We start from the raw sequence: 26,301 nt of genomic DNA, 5'->3' as shown, positions 1-26,301 counted from the left end.
TTGTGCACATTTCTCCACTAGAGCCAGTTTGGTGTAGTGGTTAAGTTCACGGACTCGGATCTGGGAGAACTGAGTTTGATTCCCCACTCCTCCACATAAAGCCAGCTGACTGACTTTGGGTCAGCCACAGTTCTCTCTGAGCTCTCATCTCAAGAGCAGTTCACTGAGAGCTCTCAGCCCCACCTACCTCACAGGGTGTCTGCTGTGGGGAGAGGAAGGGAAAGGAGATTGTAAGCCACTCTGAGTGAAAGGCAGGGTATAAATCCAGTTGTCGTCTCCTCCTCCTCTTCCTCCTCCTCCTCTTCTTCTTTTTCTTCTTCATACTTCTGTGAGGTGAGATGAGTAAGGTTTCTTTCTAACAGTTGTGTAGAAAGAGGGGTCAGGCTTCTATTTGGTTTGAAGGATTTTCAGTTGTGTTTGAGCTTTTTGTTGACTAATGTTGCTGGGTGGATTATTTCTTTTGGGTTTGGTGACTGATGTTTATGAGTGGATCATTCTTTTTGTGTGTGGGGGGGATGTCTGCTTGTGATTTCATTATCGACGTCCATTCATTAATGTAGGATATCTTGTGCTCATTATTTTTTGGGGAAAGGCAAGTTACAAATATTTTAAATCACTGAATGAACAAATTGGCTTAAATGAAGAAAGTGAAAAGGATCAGCTGATCAGGAGCAGGGCTTTTTTTGTAGCAGGAACAACTTTGCATATTAGGCCACACACCCCTGATGTAGCCAAGCCTCCAAAAGCTTACAGGGCAAATGACCTGCTTGTGTCTGTGTTGGGTTGCCACTGGCATAGAGGTGGGTAGGGCTTGTTTTGTAGCAGGAACTCCTTTGCATATTAGGCCACACCTTTCTAATGTTTCCCCCCATAAAAAATGGAAAAATAGCCAAAACATATAAAGCAGACAGATGGAAATCTTCATCAATCTGCGGGGGCCACATAGGAGAAAGTCATTTAAAAAGTATGATGGGAGTAAAGTTTAATGCAGGGCTTTTTTTTGTAGCAGGAACTCCTTTGCATATTAGGCCACACCTCCCTGATGTAGCGAATCCTCCAAGAGCTTATAGTAGGCCCTGTAAGAAGAGCCCTGTAAGCTCTTGGAGGATTGGCTACATCAGGGAGGTGTGGAAGCTTCTCGGTTCTGGTGTTAGCCGATGGTTCGCAAGGCTTGTTGTGATTTGTTAGCACGGTATCGTTTGTGAAGGAGGAACGCACACACAACACAGACAAGAAACACGGGTCAACAGAAATGATACCGTTTGTGCCAATATTTGGGGCAAATATGTATACATATTTATATAAGACAAACGCAGGCAAGAAAAGCCAGGATTATATCTATCCATTCTATCTCTGTCTCAGCCTCGGAAATGTGGCAGCTCTGTTCAAAACGAGTGTTTTGCTCCTGGTCAATGGGTTGCTCCGTGCTTGAAAATTGTGGCGTGTGCTGCTTTGAAGGGTGGTTTGCCGGTTCAGGGTTCACTTCTACTGCCCTGCAAATCCGGTTCAAGAAGAACAAAAGCAGCCTGTTTATCGGAGAAGAGAAGGGAAATAAAAAAAACATTCTGACCGGTGGGTTCGCGTTTCTCATCATAGGCGGAACATTTCCATGAGTTAACTATTGCTTGGGATTGCTGCCCGGCAGCTTTTGCTGCTCCAGAAGATAGCTTCTATTGTTCAGACATGATACTTCTTAATAGGCGACTGTATCGCAAACACAAGAGCTCCGTGGCGCAGAGTGATAAGCTGCAGTACTGTAGTCCAAGCTCTGTTCATGACCTGAGTTCAATCCCAGTGGAAGCTGGGTTCAGGTAGCCAGCTCAAGGTTGACTCAGCCTTCCAGCCTTCCAAGCTTGGTAAAATGAGGACCCAGCTTACTGAGGGTGAAGTGCAGATGACTGGGGAAGGCAGTGGCAAACCACCCCGTAAAAAGTCTGCTGTGAAAATGTCATGATATGATGTCACCCCAGAGTTAGAAATGACTGGTCCTTGCACAGGGGACAACCTTTACCTTTATCACGAACATGCATGCCTTCTACTGAATCAGACCCTTGGCCCATCATGGTTGGTACTGTCTAAGACTGGCAGCAGCTCTCCAGGGTCTCAGGCAGAGGTCTTTCACATCATCTTAGCTTGGAGAGGAGGCGGCTGAGAGGTGATATGATCACCATCTTCAAGTACTTGAAGGGCTGTCATATAGAGGATGGTGTGGAATTGTTTTCTGTCATATAGAGGATGGTGTGGAATTGTTTTCTGTGGCTCCGGGAAGGTAGGACCAGAACCAATAGGTTGAAATTGAATCAAAAGAGTTTCCAGCTCAACATTAGGAAGATTCCTCAGTGGAACAGGCTTCCTCCTCAGGAGGTGGTGGGCTCTCCTTCCTTGGAGGTTTTTAAACAGAGGCTAGATGGCCATCTGACAGCAATGAGGATCCTGTGAATTTAGGGGGAGGTATCTGTGAGTTTCCTCAGTGGAACAGGCTTCCTCAGGAGGTGGTGGGCTCTCCTTCCTTGGAGGTTTTTAAACAGAGGCTGGATGGCCATCTGACAGCAATGAAGATCCTGTGAATTTAGGGGGAGGTGTGAGTTTCCTGCATTGTGCAGGGGGTTGGACTAGATGACCCTAGAGGTCTCTTCCAACTCTATGATTCTATGATCTACAGCCTGATCGTTTGAACTTGAGAAGCTGGGGATCGAACCTGGGACCTTCCACATGCCAAGCAGAGGCTCTTCTCCTAAGCCACAGCCGCTCCCCATCATGGCTAGGCAACATCATAGTCATGATGGCATCCAGAGCTTTGATACCTAAATAGCCATCAGGGCAGTGTACTGGTTGAGCCAACTCTAGTCTTGGATTCTTGGATCCATTGACACATGAAGGCCCATCAAGGGCAGTATTGTTTACTCTGATTGGCAGAGAGTAGAAGTCTTGTCATCACCTGCTACCTGATATTACCTAATTTTTTTTAAGTTGGAGACACCAGGGGTCGAACCTGGGACCCTCTTCTTGGAACGCCAGAACCCATTCACCAGCTGCCAGTGTGCTGATTTATAATCCCAGCCATCAGAGGTTTTTTTCCACCAGATCTCACGAGAGTGGAGCTTCACTTGGGCTGGCCAGTGCTCTGACCGGCTCGACCCATCATGTGGCAGTCACGTGCTCCAAGTCCAGGTGGTGTGACCCAACATCAAATGCGCTCTTGCTGGACTTTTTCAACCAAAAAAACCACTATCAGTCACAAGAGATATACATATGTCTGCAGTGGAATAGAATTGCTGCTGTATGCTTGCCCTTTGCCTGCCTGTGAAGGGCAAACCACTGCCCTCAACCACCATCCCTCGCCCTTGAGAAACTGAGGAGTGGGAGAAGGAATGGCTGGGAAATAGCTTCTATAGTGACACTCTAGGAATTTCCCCATGTCTCTATAGCCTTTACAACAGAGCAGGGGAAATACTTAAAAGAGTGTCACCCAGAAGTGACATCATGTCCTCCCTAAACTCCCTAAGCCCTGAGCCCGCTTCGGTGGGGTAGGGCGGGATATAAATCGAACGAATGAAATTAAAAATAAAAATAAACTCCGTCAAGAACTGCCCTCAAAATCCCCCCAAGGGTTTCTAAGGCATGGCTGAAAATCTTGTCTGTGTGCTTTCACCTTGGAGCCTCTAGTCATAATCAAAACGAAAAGTGTCCCATTTTGGTCCAACAGTGATGCCCATAAAAACATAAAAGCAGAAAATACTTACAAAAGGCAAGACGCTCTTGCTCAAAGGCTCATAGCTGACAGGAGAGAACGGTGCAGAAAAGATGAAAAGCAATACATAGCAAATGACGCTAAGGTTGTTATCTGGCACTGTATTATGCACCCTCTTACTGACAAAGAAGAAGAGCTGGTTTTTATAACCCTCTTTTCTCTGCTTTAAGGAAGAAGAAGGAGAAGACTGCAGAGTTATACCCCGCCCTTCTCTCTGAATCAGAGTCTCTGAGCAGCTTACAATCTCCTATATCTTCTTTCCCCACAACAGACACCCTGTGAGGTGGGTGGGGCTGAGAGGACTCTCACAGCAGCTGCCCCTTTCAAGGATAACTCCTGAAATAGCTATAGCTAACCCAAGGCCATTCCAGCAGCTGCAAGTGGAGGAGTGGGGGAATCAAACCCGGTTCTCCCAGATAAGAGTCCGCATACGTAACCACTACACCAAACTGGCTCGAAGTCTCAAAGCGGCTTACAGTAACCTTCCCTTCCTCTCCCCACAACAGCTGCCTTGTGAGGTAGGTGGGACTGAGGGAGTTCTGAGAGAACTGGGACTGGCCCAAGGTCACTCAGCTGGCTTCATGTGGAGGAAGAGTGGGGAATCGGACTCGGTTCTCTAGATTAGAGTCTGCCACTCTTAACCATTATACCATGCAGGCTCTCAAACTATGCTGATGATGCTCAGGTTGGTTAGCAAAGCAGAGCAGGGCTTTTACAGCGGTGCTGCCTAATTTGTGGAACTCCTTCCTCAGGAGGATTTCTTCTTCTTCTTCTCACTTCAGAGGTTAGTGAGAGCCAGTTTGGTCTAGTGGTTAAGTGTGCGGACTCTTATCTGGGAGAACCGAGTTTAACTCTCTCTCTCTCTCTCTCTCTCACACACACACACACACACACAAAACACTGCTTTCACAGCTACTGGGAGTAGCCACATTGTTCTGCCTGCTCACCCCGCCCCCATTCAGCCTTAAAGACACAGACACACCATACAAAAAGGAAGCCTTTGCAAGCTTTCTCGTAGCATTCTGAAGGGGAAAGGCACATGGTAGCTGCGGGGGCGGAGCTTCCCCACCATTGGCCAGCTGACTGGGGACAGGAAGGAGTCTGGGAAAGTGGGAGAACTCCCACTGGAACCTGGGGATTGGCAAGCCTAGACTTCCGCATGGTACAGTGTCATAGAGCCCACCCTTCCAAGCAGCCATTTTCTCCAGGAGACTGATAAACACAACTGCTGAAATAATGGGAGCACAATGAGGCCCCAAGTATATGATAAACATTTTACACAGCTTTTTAATCTATAACTTATAGTAACCATATTTATTTGACCATTATTCCCATCCATGCAATAATAGAACACAGTCCCGTGAGAAATCCTCACTTGCTCTTCTTGGAAAAAGCGAAAAGAGTGACCATCCCTTCTCTCTTATCCTCCATGTTGGAGCGTTTAGCATTCATTATTTCTTGCTCCCACGGCAAACTTTTAAAAGCGATCCAACGGTACCATAGGAACCGATAATGTTCATTCTACAGGTAACTCGCTTCCACAGGTACAGATGAAGACTGAAATCTACAGCAAACAAATAAACACACATTCTGGTAAAAGGCGGTTTCGGCACAACTTTCTCAGCATTTCACAGTGACTTGAATCCTTATTTGAAGCCACAGGAATAAGTTTTACATGGAACCATGCTTTGTCTTGCTATCTGTTTCTTCTTTCCAGTCCTAAAGGCTCTTTTTTTCCTCCTCCAGGGGAGCTGATCTCTACCAATTGAAAATCAGTTGTAAAGGGGGAGATCTCCAGGCCCCACCTGGAGGATGGCAACCCTACCAAACTCTGAATGCCCTTTGATGGTTTCAACCCTTTATCTTTGGCTTATTAGACTGTGCTGGCCTGCCTTGGATTGCTTGGGGTTCCCCGCTTATCCTGTTTGCCATTTTTAGCCATTATTTCTGGGGTTAAATCCCATGGCTCCATTCCACTAATGGTGGTGCTTTGTTCTGGTTCATAGAGTAGGGGTGCCAGGACTAATTCAAGAAATAACTGGGGACTTTGGAGGTAGAGCCAGGAGACTTTGGGGGGATGGAGCCAGGAGCAAGGTTCTAACAAGCATCATGGAACACCAAAGGGAGTTCTGGCCACCACATTTAAAGGGAACGCGCACCTTTTAAATGCCTTCCCTCATTGGAAATAATTCAGGACAGAGGCACCTTCTTTTGGGGCTCATAGAATTGGACCCCCTGGCCCAATCCTTTCAAAACTTGGCAGGTTTTTTGAGGAGAGGCATTGGATAGTATGCGGGAACTTTGGTGCCTCTACCTCAAAAAACAGTCCCCCCAGAGTCCCCCCAGAGTCCCAGATACCAGCACATCAATTATCCATTATACCCTATAGGAATTGGTCTCTATAGAGAATAATGGAGTGCCCAGCAGACATTTCCCTCCCCTCCCCCCTGTTTTCTGATGACCCTGAAGTGCGGGGAGGGCCTTCAAACCAGGGGATCCCCTGCTGCCACCTGGGGATTGGCAACCCTATCATAGAGTCCACCCCCCCACACATACATACCCCTGCACTGCCATTGGAAGAGGTGAAGAGCATCCTGCCTCAGGAAAAACTCCTTGCGTCAGGAGAAAGTGCCACCGTTCGCCATGTGGATCGGGTCCAACTCCTGCTGCTTTATGAGCGGTCTGCTCCTTTATGCCTTTGGAGCTGAAGCTGGCTGCTGTTTTAGGATCATTTTGTGCTCCTTTTTGTTCCGGGTTCTGTCACTGCTGGTCCTGTGCTGTTGTTTTATGGCTTTATTGATTGATTTTTATTGTTCTATTATTGCCCGCCAACGGCTTGGAGTGTCACTTTCCTTGGACAGAAAAGTGGGAGACACGCTTTCTACAATAAAATAAAGCAATACAATAAAGCAACACACTTCTTCTTTTGTATATAACTTGGCAGTGCTGAGTAGCCATGGAAATGGGCGGCTCCTTGGAAATGATATTCTGTTCCTGAGAGCCAGTTTGGTGTGGTGGTTAAGTGTGCAGACTCTTATCTGGGAGAACCGGGTTTGATTCCCCACTCCTCCACTTGCACCTGCTGGGATGGCCTTGGGTCAGCCATAGCTCTGGCAGAGGTTGTCCTTGAAAGGGCAGCTGCTGGGAGAGCCCTCTCAGCCCCACCCACTTCACAGGGTGTCTGCTGTGGGGAAGGAAGGTAAAGGAGATTGTGAGCCGCTCTGAGACTCTTCGGAGCGGAGGGCGGGATATAAATCCAATATCTTCATTTACCTCACAGGGTGTCTGTTGTGGGGGAGGAAGGGAAAGGAGATTCTGAGCCGCTCTGAGACTCTTCGGAGTGGAGGACGGGATATAAAATCCAATATCTTCATCTACCTCACAGGGTGTCTGTTGTGGGGGGGGGGAAGGTAAAGGAGATTGTGAGCCGCTCTGAGACTCTTCGGAGTGGAGGGCGGGATATAAATCCAATATCTTCATCTACCTCACAGGGTGTCTGTTGTGTGTGTGTGTGGGGGGGGAAGGTAAAGGAGATTGTGAGCCGCTCTGAGACTCTTCGGAGTGGAGGGTGGGATATAAATCCAATATCTTCATCAACCTCACAGGGTGTCTATTGTGGGGGAGGAAGGGAAAGGATATTGTGAGCCGCTCTGAGACTCTTCGGAGTGGAGGGCGGGATATAAATCCAATATCTTCATCTACCTCACAGGGTGTCTGTTGTGGGGGGGGGAAGGTAAAGAAGATCGTGAGCCGCTCTGAGACTCTTCGGAGTGCAGGGCGAGATATAAATCCAATATCTTCTTCGTTTTCTTCTGATGTCAGCAGTTCTGGGCAGCTGAACTTTCCTTTCTGAGCATTCCCTTCCCCCGTTTCCCTTCCCTCATCATCAAACACCTCCTTCCAGGGTTTTTGTTTTTTTGTAGCAGGAATTCCTTTGACTATTAGGCCGCACCCCCCTGATGTAGCCATTAGCCAATCCTCCTGGAGTTTACAGTAGGCTCTGTAAGAAGAGCCCTGATGTAGCCAATCCTCCAAAAGCTTACAGGGCTCTTAGTACAGTGCCTACTGCAAGCTCTTGGAGGAGTGGCTACATAAGAGGGATGTGGCCTAATATGCAAAGGAGTTCCTGCTACATAAAAGTTGAAAAATTCCTGGAGATTTGGGGTGTGCAGAGCCTGAGGGGGGTGGTGGTCAAGGTTTGTGGAGGGGAGGGATCTCAGCTGCGTATAATGTAATGCAACCAGGGGTGGAATTCTAGCAGGAGCTCCTTTGCATATTAGGCCACACCCCCGTGATGTAGTCAATCCTCCAAGAGCTTACAAAAAAGAGCCTTGTAAGCTCTTGGAGGATTGGCTCGGGATGGAGCCTGAAGAGGACAACTTTGGGGATTTCCATGGGGCATGAAGCCACAAAGTCCACCTTCCACAATGGCCGCTGTCTCCAGTTGAACTAATCTCTGTCACTTGGAGATCAGTTGTAATCCCAGGAAATTTCCAGCCACCACCTAGAGGTTGGTAACCTCACTAAACCCCTGCTAGATCTGCGTTTTTCATTTCCTAGGCACTCTGGGGGAAGGTTCTGCTTTAATCATCCAGTTTGCGTTTCAGTACCAGCGGCAGGGCCTACAAGACCTTAGCGCAACAAAGTGAGCATAAAAATCAATGTGCCACCGTCAGCAAATGAGGCCGGCTTCCCTTTGACTTCCTCGTGTTCTCGGTCGCATCAAGCATGCTGTATGCAAATACCGAGGACTTAACCCCCTTCGGAGGCTGACGAGATAAGAATGAATCACAACGGCTCTGTGCCTGTGTCACCGAGAGACAGCAATGCTTTGGCATCCCGTTCTTTGTGCTGAGGTTTTGTTTGTTTCAAAGAGTCCCGTGGTGCAGAGTGTTAAAGCTGCGGTACTGCAGTCCTCAGCTCTGCTCACGACCTGAGTTCGATCCCTGGTGGAAGCTGGGTTTTCAGGTAGCTAGCTTGAGGTTGACTCCGCCTTCCATCCTTCCGAGGTCAGTAAAATGAGTACCCAGCTTGCCGGGGGGGGGGGGGGAGTGTAGAGGACTGGGGAAGGCCATGGCAAACCATCCTGTAAAAAGTCTGCCGTGAAAATGTTGTGAAAGCAACGTCACCCCAGAGTCGGAAACGACTGGTGCTTGCACAGGGGACCTTATCCTTTCCTTTTCCTTTTGTTTATTAGCAAATCAGAACCCAGGAGGCTGCAAATGGAAGCAGAGCTGGGCTAGGTTCAAGAACAGAGGTGGCCAAACAGTGGCTTGGGAGCCACGTGTGGCTCTTTCACACACATTGTGTGGCTCTCGAAGCCCCCACTGCCCTGTTAACTGGCTCGGAGAAGGCATTTCTCTCTTTAAATCACTTCTCCAAGTCAAGCCAGCCGGTGGCTTGGGGGAATGCATTTAAAGTTAAAGTTGCTTTCTTGCACCTCTCCCTCCCTCCTCCCACATCTGTTTGCCCTTCCTTCTTTCCTTCCCTCCCTCGAACATCTGATGTTCATATCTTGTGGCTCTCAAACATCTGACTTTTATCCTATGTGGCTTTTATTGTTAAGCAAGTTTGGCCACCCCTGTTCAAGATGCTTCAAAGCAGGGGTGGCCACTAGTTAACACTAGTTAACATTTACAAGCAGCTGTTGACTAAGATAGTATGCTGGCCACACTCTGTTTTTCTTGAGCTTGTGGGTTAAAAGGTAGGATTATCAAATGAACTTTTGTTTTAGGAAGAACAGTTGGAAGCTGTATTATCAGCTGCTGTCCAAACTAGCTCCCTAGGGCTCCTCACAAGCTGCATCAAGCAATGGACCACTGAAGGTAAATACAGAGGAGGAAGAGGAAGAAGAAGAATTGCAGATTTATACCTCGCCCTTTCCTCTGAATCAGAGACTCAGAGTGGCTTACAATCTTCTATATCTCCCCCCCCCCACAACAGACACCTTGTGAGGTGGGTGGGGCTGAGAGCTCTCTCCCAGAAGTTGCCCTTTCAAGGACAACTCCTGCGAGAGCTATGGCTGCCCCAAGGCCATTCCAGCAGGTGCAAGTGGAGGAGTGGGGAATCAAACCCGGTTCTCCCAGATAAGAGTCCACGCACTTAACCACTACACCAAACTGGTGTAGGAAAAGAAGAAAGAGGAGGAAAAAAGGAGGAGGAGGAAGAAAGAAGAAGAGTAGTAGAAATAGTAAGAGGAGGAGGCAGAAAAGAAAAAGAGTAGCAGCGGTAGAAGTTGGATTTACACCCCGCCCTTCACTTGGAGTCTCAGCATGGCTTACAATCTCCTTCCCTTCCTTTCCCCACAACAGACACCCTGTGAGGGAGTTGGGGCTGAGAGAACTGTGATTGACCCAAAGTCACCCAGCTGGCTGCACCCGGAGGAGGGAGGAATCAAACCCGGTTCTCTCAGATTAGAGTCTGCGCTCCTAACCACTATACCAAATTGACAGCTACCACAAAGCATTTCTCCTCTCATCAGGCAGATTACACTTGATACATCTGACTGTAATATATGGGTTCAGGGATCTCCATTCTGACTTTTATCTGACGAAGGGAGCTTTGATGCTCGAAAGCTTACGCCCTGGAAATCTTGCTGGTCTTTCTGATCACACAGGACTCAGATGTTGAGCTTCTACTGCAGACCAGCCTGGCTACCAACTGGAAGCTGAATAACGAACACAATTGTTTGAAATTCTCTCTTTCTCGCCGTACAAGAACTTGTGGACACTCCGTGAAATGAATTAGCAGTAGGCTTAGAAGTACTTCTTCACCCAGAGAGTAATTGTGGAATGCGCTGCTGCAGGACAGCTTCGAGAGGGGATTGGAGAAACATCTGGAGCAGAGATCAATCAGTAGCTATTAGCCACAACGGATAGAGGGGCAGCGATTGTAGGGGGCAGCAGCAGGAGGGCTTCTAGTATCCTGGCTCCACTGGTGGCACTGGGTTTTGACCACTGTGTGACACCGAGTGTTGGACTGGATGGACCACTGGCTTGATTCACAATGGCTTCCCTTATGTTCTTATATGAAGCAGAGGTTCATGAGTGGCTATTTGCTACAAGGGATAGAGGAAACACTCTGGGGCAGTGATGCTCTATATGCTTGGTGCTTGGTGGGGGGCCACAGTGGGAGGGCTTCTGAGCCTTACTGGTGGCCTTACTGGTGGACATTCTGATGGCACCTAGGTTTTGGCCACTGTGTGATGCAGAGTGCTGAGCTGGATGGGCCACTGGCCTGATCCAACATGGCTTCTCTTATGTTCTTATATAGAGTAGAGGTTCATGAGTGGCTATTAGCCACAAGGGATAGAGGAAACACTCTGTCTGGGGCAGTGATGCTCTGTCTTCTTGGTGATTGAGGGGCAACAATGGGAGTGCTTCTGGAATTCTGACCCTGCTGGTGGACCTCCTGATGGCACCTGGGTTTTGGTCATTGTATGGCACAGTGTTGGACTAGATAGACTGGCCTGATCTAACATGGTTTCTCTTATGTTCTTATATCAAGCAGAGATCCATGAGTGGCTATTACCCAGAAGGGATAGATAGAACACTCTGTCTGGGGCAGTGATGCTCTATATTCTTGGTGCTTGTGAGGGGGCACAGTGGAGGGCTTCTGAGGTTCTGGCCTCACAGGTGTACATTCTGATGGCACCTGGGTTTTGACCACTGTGTGATGCAGAGTGTTGAGCTAGATGGGCCACTGGCCTGATCCAACATGGCTTCTCTTATGTTCTCATATGGAGCAGAGGTCCATGAATGGCTATTAGCCACAAGGGATAGAGAGAACACTCTGTTTCGGGCAGTGATGTTCTGTATTTTTGGTGCTTAAGGGCAACAGCGGGAGGGCTTCTGGAATTCTGGCCCCACTGGTGGACCTCCTGATGGCTCCTGGGTTTTGGCCACCACGTGGCACAGAATGTTGGTCTAGATGGGCCACAGGCCTGATCCAACATGGCTTCTTTTACTATAATATAGCGGGTTCAGTGCAATTAGGAGACGAGGTTGCAGTGATCATAGCTCTTTATTGAGTTACAGCAAGGTAACCGCTGAACTAGAAGACTGCTTTACTGGGCCAACTATATACAGTTCAAGGTATATAGTGTTAGCATGCGATTGGGCCATTTGAACCAGCAGGGATCTGTGATTGGATCAGGGCAGCTGGGATTTGGATCCTGCTACCTATTGCTCCCCAGTCTCCCAAGCTCAGCCCTCACGGCTCCAATGAGCCAGGCAGGAATGAAACACAAAGTCCCATTTAGAGTCCACATACACAACACTTACGTTGTGTTCATTATTCAGTTTCCAGTTGGTAGCCAGGCTGGTCTACAGCCAGTTTGGTGTAGTGGTTAAGTGCATGGACTCTTATCCGGGAGAACCGGGTTTGATTCCCCACTCCTCCACTTGCACCTGCTAGCATGGCCTTGGGTCAGCCATAGCTCTGGCAGAGGTTGTCCTTGAAAGGGCAGCTGCTGTGAGAGCCCTCTCCAGCCCCACCCACCTCACAGGGTGTCTGTTGTGGGGGAGGAAGGGAAAGGAGATTGTGAGCCACTCTGAGTCTCTGATTCAGAGAGAAGGGCGGGGTATAAATCTGCAATTCTTCTTCTTAAATTTAGAATAGAGAATTATATATTTTAAAGTCCTCTGAAAATCAAAAGCCCAACCTGCTTTTGAAAAGAGTCTGCTTTGTTTTGCATGTATCTGCAACAGAAACTGAGCGCTCTTAATTGCCTTAACCAAGAATAGGTTTGTGATCCAACATGGCTTCGGAAGAAGGTTGACTCCATGTGCTGGAGCTGAAGACTGCTTTCTCAGGCTCCCCGCGCAGCCAGATGGCTTGTGAACCAGGCTCGTAGCCAGAAAAGTTTGGGTGGAGGGGCCCAGGTGAAAAAAAAAATGGTGGGGGGGCGCAGGGCTTGGCTGCTTCTTCCTGGTTCTGCTTTCGACCTCCACCTGCCCCTAGGCGAGGATCACTTCCCCCTACTCAAGGGAAAGCCCATGCCTGCCTGAGCAGCCTGCAGCAGGCCAGAGTCCGACTGTGGGGTGGGGAAGAACCGGAGGGGGGGGGGGAATGCTAACAGGGAAGAAGCCCCCCCACAACCTTGTCACACATAGTATGCGCATTTGCAGCGTTCCTACAAAACCAAATACATTGAAGGATCACAAGTGACTAATTTTCAGTCTGCTACGGCAGGCAGCTAAAATCCTTGTACTGAGAAATGATGCTTTCCCCCATGAATCGCTTGGCAGTCCGCGGAACAGTCAGCCGCTTACAGAAGTGGGACGGACCACTGATGGGCGGGGTTTATGCTCTTGGTCTCCCCTCTGCTCAGGCAGTAACATTTGTTACCGCTCTCAGCCCTCTAAGAAGGTCGGGTTGGAACGTGCTAATATAGCAGGGCGGAGCAAGATATAGTGGTGTGTTTCAGTCCTCAGCAAAGTCGCTGTCATTTTAACTAAGCCGCCAGTGCTGAGTGACAGCCGCCAAACAGTCATGCTGCGCTGAGCAGACTTTCATTTGTTGCTGAGGGCTTCAGGAAGCAGGGGCGTAGCTAGGGCTTTGGGGGCCTGGGGCCCAAGATTTATGTGGGCCCCCCTATGTGTGTGCACGCCGCCAGAAACAGGATATGATGTCACTTCCGGTGATGTCACTTCCGCAAGATGGCCACCACTTGCGAGGGAGCCCTGCTGGAAACAGGAAGTGATGTAACGCAGCTGGCCGGGAGGGAGGGAGGGCATCTTTTCAGCCTCTCGTACAAAAAACCGGTCTTGGGTACGCCTGCGCTAGGAATCTGTTCCCCTCTCTTCTTTCTGCCCGTCGGGCTCTCTTAGCCAGGGCAGCGAAGTCCAAGAAGGCACCTGTTCCTGCAGCTCCCGGCCCCGATGTAGCACGCTCTGCAACGGCCCCGTCCGGCCCCAACGCCCCGTCATTTTCTCCGGGCGGCGTGAGGTGTGTGCTGCTCCTTGCACAGAAGAGCCCAGCCACCGCGTTCTCTACGGAGACGAAATGCTGCGACGCCGAGTAATAACGTCATTTAATGCGCCGTGAGAAATTACTCAGGGCAGACGTGTTAGTGTGGTGAAAGAACGAGTCGGGCATAACTACATGTCCCAAGATGCTGTGGAGCTGCAAGACTAATGATCCATAAAGTGGGAAAACTACAAATCCCGACCACCTCAAGCGGAATTCGAGGGGGAAATACTACACAGTGAACAGATTGCATTGCCAAGGGACCCCCCTTGGCAATGCAGGGACCCCCCAGACCTGGGGCGACCCGCCCCCCCTCCCTACACCACTGTCAGGAAGGACATAAATCTCTTCCCCCTTTAGGATGCAAGTTGTTTGGCCCAACGGGCAACCACTTCCTCCTTCAGCCCGCTTGCCTTCCAGATCTTTGCTGCCGCCACCTCAGAGGCAGAGGATAGTTTGGGAAAGGGCCTGTGGTAGCACAGAGCCCCTGTTCATGCGGTCCCCAAGATGTCTGTGGCCTTCGCAGCCCCCAGGTGTTGTCACTCTCTCTCTCACTCTCCCCCTTGCTCTCTCTCGCTTTCTCTTGCTTCCCCCCCACACGCTGTTGCTCTCTCTCTCTTTCTTGCTCACCCTCTCACTGTCCCCCCCCCCCACCTCCGCTCAGCAGACCCTGCTCGGAAAGAAAGTGCGTCGGGTTCCTAGAGGGCGGCTCCAATGGAGGGGCCCTATAGAGGGAAGGGGGGTTTAAACAGAGGGACCGCCCCCCCCGTGCCCCTAATGTAGCTACGGGCCTGTCGTGAATGCTGAAAGCGGGAGGAGAAGGGATCTTTGAATCCATTGTGCTCTACTTAGCCAGACCAGAATAGTCCATAGGCGCTAACAAAAACTTTAGTTCAGCGCTATAACTGGCTATTATCTCACCTGAAGCAACTGCGGGGTGTCTAAAGTATCCAATTATTCAGGGCAAGGAGGAAATGAACCTTCAGGGTGTATCATTTTGTCAAACGCCTTCGATAGCGCAGCGAAGATTCTTCCTGACCCTGCAAACGTTCAACCTTGGCACAAAAAGCTAGGTCGGCGTAAGAAAATGGGTTACTTTATTCTCATGACCAAAACTTTGGCTTCTTTGGAGAGAGGGGATGCTACTGCTAAGGACCCTCTGTTGTGTCCAGACTCGGCTGGGCACCCTTCCACTCAACTTGGGGAGCACTTCTACCCCCTCCTCTCTAGGGTGGGGCTTCTCTTAATAGTCCTTTGCATATTAGGCCACACTAGGCTGGCCAATCCCCAGGTGGGGGGCAGGGGATCCCCCAGTTTGGGGGCCCTCCCCCTGCTTCAGGGTCATTAGAAAGGGAGGGGGAGGGGGAAATATCTGCTGGGCACTCCATTATTCCCTATGGAGACCGATTCCCATAGGGTATAATGGAGAATTGATCTGTGTGTACCTGGGGCTCTGGAGAGGCTGGTTTTTGAGATAGAGGCACCAAATTTGCAGCATAGCCTCCAGTGCCTCTCCCCGAAAGATCCTCCAAGTTTCAAAGAGACTGAACCAGGGGTCCAATTCTATGAGCCCCCAAAGAAGGTGCCCCTATTCTTCATTATTTCCAATAGGGGAAGGCATTTAAAAGGTGATGCCAGAACTCATTTTGGAGTCCAATTATGTTCGTTGCAGCCTTGTTTCTGGCTCCACCCCCAAAGTCTCCTGGCTCCACCCCCAAAGTCCCCAGATATTTCTTGAATTGGACCTGGAACCCTAGTCTACCTTCCAAAGCAGCCATATCCTCTAGTGATGGAAAACAAGCGGCAAAACAGTAATAAGCAAGGCAAGAAAAACAACTTAGTACAACTAGTAATTTTTTATCAAAGATTTCAGGTTTTCACGGCTGGTAACATCATTAGGGTTTGTAGAATCTTTCGGGCTCAAGTGCCGTGTTCTACTGGAGAAAGTTTTCCTTCCAGACGTTTCGTTCTCAGCTGCGGAGAACATCCTCAGTGGCGTTGCAACCGGAGCAGGCGCTCTGACCTTCTTGGCTGCTGTGCATTGAGAGGGGAGAACATCCTCAGTGGCGTTGCAGCCGGACTCAATGCACAGCAGCCAAGAAGGTCAGAGCGCCTGCTCCGGCTGCAACGCCACTGAGGATGTTCTCCGCAGCTGAGAACGAAACGTCTGGAAGGAAAACTTTCTCCAGTAGAACACGGCACTTGAGCCCGAAAGATTCTACAAACCCCAGTAATTTTTTAGCACAGCTTGTAACAAGCTAGTAATTTCCCCCCCCCCCAAAAAAAACAATTGAGCTGTCTCTATTTCTTATTTTTAACTTGTTTCTAATATAACATTGAGATATATACCCATTGAGAGATATACACAGTAATTAGATACCAAAATCCACAGCCAACAGTCTCAAAAATGGGCATGGCTCCATGTCATTCACCGTTTTCAGGAATAGTGGTTCATAAAAGTAGTTCATGGATGTGGCCACAATAATTCCAGATCTTTCAGAAAGAAAAATTCATAGGTGGAATCCACTTCCCAGCAGAAGTCAAGCTTCAAGGACAGAGAAGTCCTTTACCTGTTGTTCACTAGCTGAGCATACATTTTGCATATAAAAGCTTTCCCCACAAGCTGACCTTTCTCTAGATTCTGCGAAAATTCCGAATGACATCAAAGAATTCGTACTGCATTCTTACCAGGCACAAGCTCTCGTGGAACTGATCTCTGCAACCTGGAAGACCTGGTGTAATTCCACGAGATCGCTAGCCATCACCTGGTGACAGGTAATCCTGAATCAGCTTGAAAGTTAGAACTTTCCATTTCATCTCAGTCTCCTTATTTCGATAGGTTCTGAAAAGTAAAGCCACGTAGAAACCAATTTAAGAGGTAAGTATGGGGAGACGCTATAGCAGCCTTGTGAATGTTAGAACTTTGGTTGAATTTAATCAGGGCTTTTTTCTTTTGAGCAGGAATGCACAAGAATGCCGTTCTGGCTGGCTTGGCATCAGGGGGTGCGGCCTAATATGCAAATGAGTTCCTGCCAGATTTTTTTTCCTACAAAAAAGCCCTGACTTTAGTCTGAACTGGTGCTCCTAAGAATAATACTATAGAATTTGGGCTGTGAAGCCATTAGCTGAAGAAGGTCATAGGACTGAAACCAGTTCCTCTTGCTTTGGCGTTTTCTGGTGCACATTAATTTAATTTTTCAATTTATACCCCGCCCTTTCCCGCGAGTGGGCTCCGGGTGGCTTACATCGGACAGCTTCCAGTAGTGAACTACATTCGACCTGTGAACTTTAAGAACTGTTGCCAAAACAATATAAGGGCAATGAAACTGGGCTATATGAATACATTTTGGAAGGACTCGAGGTGTTTTCTTGGTTTGAATTATTGTTTATTATATTTTGTGACATGGAACCAATCTTTATATAAATGAATATTGCATAAAAGAGCAGATATAGACTGTATACTGTATTGCCACACGGTTCCATTTGTTGTTAATTTACATGTTGAACGGTGAGTTATTGTTAACATACAAAACGGCAGTGTGTTTCCTAGAGAGCAATGCAGAAAGCTATGGGATGGATGTCTCCCAAGAAGAAGGGAATTTGCCTTTGTTAGGACTATGACTATACCTTCTCTTTACTGATATCAAGGGAAGCATACCTCCATAAAAAGTTCAAACCATGACGGCAATCAGCGCAGAAGTTGCCAAAACAAAAGACATTTGGGGTGGTTGGCCATTGCCTAGCAACCCTGGACTTCTTTTTTGATCTCCCATCCAAATACTAACCAGGAACGGCCCTGCTTAACTTCCAAGACCTGATGTTCACAAAATTTCACAGGAACTCAACTCTTGATCTCCACTCTACCCAACATTTGAACCATCCTAATTCCTCCTCCCTTCATTCTCTCATTACCAAAGGATGGTTTTTTTGTTGTTCAGTCGCACAATCAAGTCCAACTCTTTGCGACCGCATGGACCATGTCACACCAGGCTCTCCTGTCTTCCACCATCCAGTTTGAGAGCCAGTTTGGTGACAGCCAGTTTGGTGTAGTGGTTAAGTGTGTGGACTCTTATCTGGGAGAACCAGGCTTGATTCCCCACTCCTCCACTTGCACCTGCTGGAATGGTCTTGGGTCAGCCATAGCTCTTGTAGGAGTTGTCCTTGAAAGGGCAGCTGCTGTGAGAGTCCTCACAAGGTGTCTGTTGTGGGGGAGGGAGATAAAGGAGATTGTGAGCCTCTCTGAGACTCTTCAGAGTGGAGGGCGGAATATAAATCCAATGTCATCTTCTTCTTCTTCTTCTTCTTCTTCTTCTTCTTCTTCTTCTTCTTCTTCTTCTTCTTCTTCTTCTTCTTCTTCTTCTTCTTCTTCTTCTTCTTCTTCTTCTTCTTCTTCAGCTCTAATAACCCAGCATGAAGTCCAGAGCCTGTCATTCCAAGCCCTGTAGATCCTGAAGGTGTTTGCTGTGGGGGAGGAAGATAAAGGAAATCGTAGGCCGTCTGAGACTCTGAGATTCAGAGTGAAGAGCAGGATATAAATCCAATATCTTCTTCTTTATCCTCCAAAGTCCACTCAAATTCATGTTAGTTACATCAGTAATGCTGTCCAGCCATCTCATCGTTTGCTGTCCCCTTCTTAAGAAAGAATTAGGGTAATAAAAAAGGGCGCCTTAAAGAGTCTACTTTGGTGGGCTGGAGTGATTCTCTTCTTTGATTCCCTATACTATCAGCGATAGTGTTGTAGAAGCTACACTCTCAAATGCAATCAAGTCCCCGAATTGTCTCTATATCTCTGCTGCCTCTGGTGGCCATGGGATTCCACTGCAAGTGCCATTTAGACAGCCAAGGGGAGGGGAAGCGGAGCTTACCTCACTTGACCTTCAAATTCTTCCACTGTGCGGTTCACAGAGAGAAAGGTGTGACGTGGAAACCCGAAAAAAAAAGAAAAGAAAGCAAAAGGGAGTGGGAATTAAAAACCCACACAGCCGTCTAGTGCACAGAGAACACCCCAGCCTTTTGTGGCTGTGTCACTGGAGAAAGCCTCTTGTAAAGTGCGCAACGCCATCGCTCGATGGGGCTGGTGGTGTTCCGCATGCATTCCGGTGACCCTTGGCATCTCTTTCTCCCTTCCTTTTGGCACGGCGGAGTCAATAAAATCTGATCGAGGCTTAGCAATCCTCAACAAAAGGAGAAGTGGTAGCAAGGAGGGGGGGGGAATGAATTGGCTTTTCAAGTGCTGGATCCGATCCAGCTCTCTGAGAAGCGGGGAGGGAGATTGGCAGTGCCAAGCTTTGAGTGGCGGGGCACTCGCGAGCAAAGTTGTTGGAAAGTCATCCCGTTGGCCTTCGCATGCCAGTTCCCACTTGTGATGCGACAGGAGGGTGCAGGACAGATTGGCAGGCGCCCGGTGCTTGTGGAAGGGGGAATGGATGGAGGAGATTGGCTTTGGAAGGGTGCCAAGATTCCGTGGCATTCTGCCACGAAAGCAGGGTGTTTCTTTTCTTTTCTTGTCTTTTCCCTTTTTTTTTTTTGGTCTTCTCCCCCTCCTCTTCTACCAAGCAGGCTGGCACGGAAAGTCTCGTTGAAAAGGATTTGACAGTTAGAACAACAGTCGATGGTTCGTTTTGTTGTTCCGGGCCTGGTTTGCCGGTCTAGCAGGATGAAAGACTCTATTAGGCGACTTGAGCCCCCTACGTTGGGTGTTTCGCTCCCTTTTGACCCGAGGTGCTTGAGGACAAAAGGAGACAACGGGCAACTTTTCAGGAAAGCCGAAAGGGAAGACAACCACTCGGAAGGGATGTCGAGGGTCTTCAAGCTCCACTTTCTGGTATGGAGTGGAACAGAACAGAGAAGGTGGAGGAAATTCTTTCAAGTAGGGTTGCCAAGTCCAATTCAAGAAATATCTGGGGACTTTGAGGGTGGAGCCAGGAGACTTTGGGGGTGCAGCCAGGAGCAAGGTTGTGACAAACAGAAATTGAACTCCAAAGGGAGTTCCGGCCATCACGTTGAAAGGGACCGCACACCTTTTAAATGCCTTCACTCCACTTAAAATAATGAAGGATTATTTTTTTTTGAGGCTTATAGAATTGGACCCCATGGCCCAATCCTTTTGAAACCTGGAGGGTGTTTTGAGAAGAGGAACTGGCTGCTATGCTGAAAATTTGGTGCTTCTACCTCAGAAACCAGCCCTCCCGGAGCCCCAGATGATCCCAGTTTAATTGTCTATAAGGAACAATAGAGTGCCCAGTGGACATTTCCCTCCCCCTCCCACATTTCCTGATGACCCTGAAGTGGGGGGAGGGCCTCCAAACTGGGGAATCCCCTGCCCCCCCCTGGGGATTGGCAACCCTACTTTCAAGGAACAGATGGGGAGGAGAGAGACAGGGAATCCAATGGGGAGGCACTCCGAGCGGCTTAAGTAAGACATGACAAGAATGGATTCTCCAGCATCAGGGATTATCACCAGACATCTTTCATAGTCCTGCAGACAGCAGGTGTAAGAGGAGAAAGCAGGGCTTTTTTTGTAGCAGGGACTCCTTTGCATATTAGGCCACACGCCCCTGATGTAGCCAATACAGGGCCTACTGTAAGCTCCATACGTGGGGGCCAGTCACTGACTCAGCCTATCCAACTTTGCAGGGGTGTCGTGCAGATGAAACAGGGGAAGGGAGAGCCATGTGTGCTGCCCTATCACACGTGGAGGAAGGAGAAGATAAAAGCGTACTGGGTGGGTGGGTGTGTTAAGTGCGGTCAAGTCACTTCCGACTTATGGTGACCTGATGAATTGATGACCTCTCGTCAACAGCCTTGCTCAGGCCTTGCAAACCGAGGGCTTTGGCTTCCTTGACTGACTCAATCTATTCCACGTTGAGTCTTCCTCGTTTCCTGCTGCCTTCAACTTTTCCTAGTCTTTTCCAGTGACTCTCATCTTCTCACAATGTGACCAAAGCACAATAGCCTCAGCTAAGTCCTTTTAGCTTCTAGAACTAGGGCTGCCAAGCTCTTGCCAGGGGTGGGGTATCCCCTGGTCTGGAGGGCTCCAACCCGCTGGCAAGGAGCAAGGCTGCTGGGGGGGATCCCCGCCCCCAAAGACCCCGTCGCCATGCTACATGCCTTGCGTGATGACATCACCCGGAAGTGATGTCATCATGCCAGGGACACTCTAGGAATCATACCTATGATACCATAGAGTTTTGTTGTGAATCCTAGAGCGTCCCCAGCGTGATGCTCTAGAGAGCGTGGTGAAACTCTGTGGTACCATGACATTTCATCGCAAGTCCTAGAGCGTCCCTGGTGTGACGTCCCCGGTGCAATGATGTCACTTCTGGGTGATGTCATTGGGCCATGCATGCAAAGTGCGCAAAAGAGAACAGTTCCCCGCTGTGATGGTGGAGGGACTTGGCAACCCTATCTAGAACCCACTTGTCTTTTTCGGCAGTCCATAGTGTCCATAAAACTGAATTCAGAGTGACTCCAAAGTGCAAATATGGATTGAATTCAGAGTGCAACCTGGTCCTTGCAGCTGGAGATAGTGGGAAATGAACTTGTGATCATCTGTATGCAAAGCATCAGGTCTTCCCCTGAGCCATGACCCCTCCCCTGTGTTCATATGATCTCAATTCTCTGGGTTTGTTCTGCAAAGGATCTACATTACGTCTCAATGACATCTCAGCCCCCTCCCAGATGCATGCAAGTGTGGATTACCTTCAGATGCCTTCTAAGACTGTGATTCTTCGAAGTTTTTCAAGGAGTTCTGAAAGGCACTGCTCTTCCTACTATGATACGATGATATCACCCGTGGATCATTTTCCCCGGTAACAGTGCACTGAAAGCACCAATCACAACGCGGCGGCATTCTAAACACTTACAAACATTATAAACACTTCACCGAAACAATCTGTAAAGCTGAGTACATAAGAAATTGCAGGTGTCTTGCCCTAAAACCGTGACTTCACACCAGCAGAGAGCTATGGTTTGACTAATGCGTGCACACACGGCATTCCATTCTGGGCATTAAGACTGAAAGACACAGATACGCACCCTGCCTTCCAGTTGCTCACAATACCGCTTGCTTACTCTCTCATTTTTCCCCAGCTTAGGAAAATAAATTCTTAATGGAAATAAGCACGGCTCTTTTTGTAGAAAAAGTCCAGCAGGAACTCATTTGGCCCTAACATCACCATTGTTTCACACAGGGCTTTTTTTTGTAGAAAAAGGCCAGCAGGAACGCATTTGCATATTAGGCCACACCCTCTGGTGCAGAGCCAGCCGGAATTCCATTCCTGTGTGTTCCTGCTAAAAAAAAAAGCCCTGGGAACAAGCAGCATGACAATGGCCTTTTCCACCCAAGGTTGTGAGCTCTGCTAGGAATGCGCATGTCCGTCAATTAGGATCCATGAAATCACTGTGCTGCCCCCTCATGTATATGCAAGGCTGCGTGTGTCTTTTTAAAGCCATTCTACTCAAAAAGATGGTAAGAGAGGAGATAATGAATGACCTGTCCGTCTCCAACCTGGGCCGGTTCACCCCTCCTTGGGCAATCTGGTGGGCCGTGGCTCTCTGTGGCTCGCCATATTGATGCCGAACTTAGTGTGGACACCTGATCGGCATAGCCCACTGCAGCCCAGAACTCCTGAGCTCACACAATCCGCTGGTCTCAGACCCTCCCGGCAGCTGGGATTACAGGTGTGCAGCATAGGGTTGCCAAGTCCAATTCAAGAAATATCTGGGGACTTTGGGGGTGGAGCCAGGAGACTTTGGGGGTGGAGCCAAGATCAAGGCTGTGACAAGCATAATTGAACTCCAAAGGGAGTTCTGAACATCACATTTAAAGGGACGGCACACCTTTTCAATGCCTTCCTTCTATAGGAAATAATGAAGGATAGGGGCACCTTCTTTTGGGGGCTCATAGAATTGGACCCCCTTGTCCAATCTTTTGGAAACTTGTGGGGTATTTTGGGGAGAGGCACTAGATGCTATACTGAAATTTTGGTGCCTCTACCCCAAAAAACAGCCCCCCCAGAGCCCCAGATACCCGCGGATCAATTCTCCATGATTTTCTATGGGAATAAATCTCCATAGGGAATAACAGAGTTCCCAGCAGACATTTCCCTCCCCTCCCCCCCCCCGCTTTCTGACAACCCTGAAGCGGGGGGAGGGCCTCCAAACCAGGGGATCCCCTGCCCCCACCTGGGGATTGGCAACCCTAGCGCAGCACCGGGCCCAACTAGTCCTTTCCAGTCAGTCTTGTCTGCTCATGAGATGACCACAGTATCAGAACCTCAAGTTTAATCATTTTAGCTTCAAGGGAGATCTCAGGCCTGATGTGTTCTGTGTGTATGTGTAAAGCCGGGCCCCAAACCCTTTTCAAGCCTTTGCACTCTTAAGGCAGCATGGCTGGCCTGGCCCCAGCCACAAAATGGCTGCCATAAAGTAACTGCCCCAGGAGGCACAGCCAGACACAAAATGGCTGCCGCAACTTACCTTCAGTCACACAGTGAAGACTATTGTGCTGTGACAGTAGTTGCTGCTGGAAAAATGTTGGTTTTTTTAAATCTCCACAGCCGAAAGAGTTATGTGATCTGAAGAGAAACCAGAGTATGTTTATAGTTTGTAGCATTTTATTTTATTATATAATTGTATTACCTCATACTTCCTACTACCTGGATTCCTATGAACAAATGCCTAATAAAGGTTTCCATTGGGGGGGGGGGACTCACTTTCTAAAAATATTGGTGGGCACCAGGAAATGTGACAGCAGGCACCAACGCCTCCCCATGGGTGCCACAGAGCTTGGAAGCCAGGTTCAGAGACTGGAAGCATAAGAACATAAGAGAAGCCATGTTGGATCAGGCCAACGGCCCATCAAGTCCAACCCTCTGTGTCACACAGTGGCAAAAAATGTTATATACACACATACACTCATGCATTCATGCATTGATCCAAATGTGAAGATTTTTCTCTGTGGCTCCATGGAATGTTATGTAAATAGAGAGTCCAGGCTGACGAAGAGTCGAGACCGCATCTGGAAGAGTGGTCCTGTTCTATTTATCTCTCTTTTGTGGTGAACTTAGCTGTGGATTTCCTGGTGCATCTTCTCTCATCTTCTAGACTTTTGATAATTTCGCCGGGATGATGTATAAGGAAGAGAAAGCTATGTGGATTCAACTGAAGCTGCATTTAAAGAGACAGTCACAGAAATCCAGGGAGGCAGCTATTATGTTATTAGTATGCACATACTGTGTCTTTGATATTATATGTTGTATGTATACTGAAGCTGAAGTTCAAATACTTTGGCCACCAAATGAGAAGGGAGCACTCCCTGGAGAAGATCCTGATGCTGGGAAAGACGGAAGGCAAAAGAAGAAGGGGACGGCAAAAGAAGAGATGTCTGGACAGCGTTACTGATGTAACTAACACGAATTTGAGCAGACTTCGGAGGATGGTAGAAGACAGCAGGACCTGGCGTGACTTTGTCCATGGGGTCGCAAAGAGTCGGGCTCGACTATGCGACTGAACAACAACAATCCATATATTAATATATTTAGTCTTTGGTGCAAGTCTGATTGACATTTTCCATTTTCTCTGGAGAAGCTGATCTCTGCCAGCCAGAGCTTTTTTTGTCGTAGGAGCTCCTTTGCATATTGGGCCACACACACCTGATGTAGCCAATCCTCCAAGAGCTTACAGTAGGCCCTGTAAGAAGAGCCTTGTCAGCTCTGGGAGGATTGGCTACATCAGGGAGGTGTGGCCTAATATGCAAAGGAGTTCCTGCTACAAAAAAAAGCCCTGCTGCCAGCTGGAGATCAGTTATCAAAGCATAAGATCTCCAGGCCCCACCTGGAAGCTGTGTGTACCCAAATTAGAGAATCACGGTGAAGAAAGGCAGGGGAGACAAAGCATAAAGCTGCCGTGATATCCAACCTCCAAAACATTAAACCAAGAGTCCAAAATTATACAAAAGTATCAAATATAATCGTTCCACAGTCAGTGAAGGCAATCCCTTTCCATCCCTCCAAGGAACGATATTTCATCAGGAATCCAATTCCTTCTTCTCAAGCAAATGAATGCCAGATACACGAAAATTGATGGTACAATGTTATGCAGTCAGCGATCCGTCAGGCATATTATGCAGTCGGCGATCCATCAGGCAACAGGATTGTACTATTGTTCCTGTTTCGCGTTAGCTTCTTCAAGTTTCTCACAATTAATATTCACATACTGGGTAAGATCGCCGTGAATTTCAAACACAGAGTAACACTCCAAAGGGGAGGGGAGGGAATGTTTTCTGGGCACTCCATTATACTCTATGGAGACTAATTCCCATAGGGTATAATGGAGAATCAGGGGCTCTGGAGGGGCTGTTTTTCGACGTAGAGGCACCACATTTTCAGGATAGCATCTGGTGCCACTCCTCAACACACGCACACACAAGTTTCCAAAAGATTGGGCCAGGAGGTCCAATTCTACGAGCACCCAAAGAAGGTGCCCCCATCCACCATTATTCGAAATGGAGGGAAGGCATTTAAAAGATGTGAGGTCCCTTTAAATGTGATGGCCAGAACTTCCTTTAGAGTTCAATCATGTTTGTGACACCCTTGCTCCTGGCTCCACCCCCAAAGTCTCCTGACTCCACCCCCAAAGTCCTCAGATATCTCTTGAGTCGGACCTGGCAACTCTATCTGCTTTCTTCATCAGTAGAATGCAGGACTGCAATAATAGTGGTCGGTGACAGTATTTGCTTTCCTTTCAAGGTTCCTTGCTTGCATTATTTATCCCAGAAAATAGTGAGTATTATCACACACACACACACACACACACACACAAAGAAGCTTGGGACAGGGAGGCGGGTGGATCTCTTCCTAGATCTCTGGGCAGAAGTTTACTAGAGCTAACCGGTCTTAACCGTGTCACCTCCCATGGCTTGGGGACACATTTGTTACTTTAAAAATTAATCCTGCTTTCAGCGGGATTAACCGTGGAACATCCCCTTAACTACAGGCACAGAAGATTAAGGCAGATGCTGCGCGACGGGGATGCGCCAGGCTCAGAAGAACAGATTTTGCCCTGATTAAGAAATGTCTTGGTTTGCTGGGAGGCTGTTTAAAAATAAATAAATAAAAAGGAGAGAGGGAAGGAAGTAAAATGAGTGGCAGGTGAGGGGGTAAGAATTGAAGGCCGGCCACAAAGCAGAACGAGAAAAACCAAACCATGGGGCGGAACTTACCTTTCTTGTAGGAGCACAAAGAGTTGTCTGTGACCCTCATGCCAGTTGCTTACCTGTGGTGTGGCCCCTAAACAAAAGTGTGTGTGTGTGTTAAGCAGGAAGTCGTTTGTAGAAAAAGCCCAGCTAGAGCTCATTTGCATATTAGGCCACACCCCCTGACATCACCATTGTTCCACATAGGGCTTTTGGGTAGAAAAAAAGCAGCAACTCATTTGCATATTAGGCCACACCCCCTGATGCCAAGCCAGCTGGAACTGCGTTCCTCTGCATTCCTGCTCAAAAAAAGCGCTTGTGTTAAGTGTGGTGAAATCACTTGTGATTTGCGGGTGTGTTTAATGGGGCTATAAATGCAAAGTTG

Source organism: Heteronotia binoei, chromosome 2, assembly GCF_032191835.1.
Source record: "Heteronotia binoei isolate CCM8104 ecotype False Entrance Well chromosome 2, APGP_CSIRO_Hbin_v1, whole genome shotgun sequence".
NCBI classification, from domain to species: Eukaryota; Metazoa; Chordata; class Lepidosauria; order Squamata; family Gekkonidae; genus Heteronotia; species Heteronotia binoei.
Note: the sequence above shows the minus strand (reverse complement) of the source record.